Below are 1475 nucleotides of genomic sequence, written 5' to 3'. Positions count from 1 at the left end.
GTGGCTACAGAGGCGTTGTTTCCCTTCTTGTATTTAAAGAGCTTTACATGCCGAATGTGTGTCTCGTCGTGGGCCATCACTATAAGGGATTAGAGTATACTAAATTTTACACATTATATAGGCTACACTAACGTGACGTTAATTTCTTGACGATCTAATACATACACATGTAAACTAGTTGGAGTCATAGATCATTTCATTATTTTGCATTTCGAAAAAACAAACAATTTTCAATTATCTTAAATGTTGTTGGAATAATACGTAATATTTGAAACAAAAGAAAAAAAAAATCCCACTTCGTTTTCTGGTTACAGCTAGAAAGAGCTTGAGACTGTTTCTTCCATATCTAAACCAGTGAAAAATTGAACAATGAAGTCAGTCACGTACAAACAACCTCGTAAAATCAACTGATATAATACTTTCAAAAACAAGTAACGATAGAATAATAAAACCTGATATGAAATACACACAGATAAATAAGAGTAAAAACGGGTATATTTCAAACACGAAATTACTTATATGTAACCATTAACTCTTTTTTTTTAGATTTTTTTTTTACAGATATATTTTTGTTTATAACTAAGCACGAAGCTACACCATGGGTTATCTGCCTTGAGACTTACCGCTCAGCCACTGGAGTGCTACACACGCTTATCCTTCTCTGACTTTGAATTGATATATAAGAAGGATGGGAGCTAGTTAACAGTAAAACAGTAACCACTGGCAACACCTGGGCTAATCCTGTTTGACCGTCATTCTTTTAGCATACTCGCGATCTCAGAGTGTGGATTCACAGTAGGAGCACACAAGCCACTATGCCACGCCCGACCTAGTTGTGTTTTATATGAAAAATGAATAATAAGTGGGGTGAAAAGAATAAAAGGCTTAAATTAAGTTGTTTGAAACAATGATCGAGAATATATTAAAAGTGAAAATATTTATATTCATATTTTCATAACACTGATATACGACATTTTGGGCCAGCACCTTTTTCAGGCAAAGTCGCTAATTGGTCTAATTACAACGTTTCAGGCTAGAGACCTTCTTCAGGTAAAATCGCCAGTTGGATCAATTACAACGTTTCAGGATAGCGAACTTCTCCAGGTAAAATCGTGAATTGGATCAATTACAACGTTTCAGGATAGCGGCCTTTTTTAGGTAAAATCGCCAATTGGATCAATTACAACGTTTCAGGCTAACGGCCTTTTTCAGGTAAAATCGCCAATTGGATCAATTACAACGTTTCCGGCTAGCGAACTTCTCCAGGTAAAATCGTGAATTGGATCAATTACAACGTTTCAGGCTAGCGGCCTTTTTCAGGTAAAATCACCAATTGGATCAATTACAACGTTTCAGGCTAGCGGTCTTTTTCAGGTAAAATCGTGAATTGGATCAATTACAACGTTTCAGGCTAGCGGCCTTCTTCAGGTAAAATCGCCAGTTGGATCAATTACAACGTTTCAGGCTAGCGGCCT

Source organism: Limulus polyphemus, unplaced genomic scaffold (genome assembly GCF_000517525.1).
Source record: "Limulus polyphemus unplaced genomic scaffold, Limulus_polyphemus-2.1.2 Scaffold5237, whole genome shotgun sequence".
Taxonomy (NCBI): domain Eukaryota; kingdom Metazoa; phylum Arthropoda; class Merostomata; order Xiphosura; family Limulidae; genus Limulus; species Limulus polyphemus.
The sequence above is the reverse complement of the archived record's forward strand: the minus strand, read 5'-3'. Positions refer to the sequence as shown.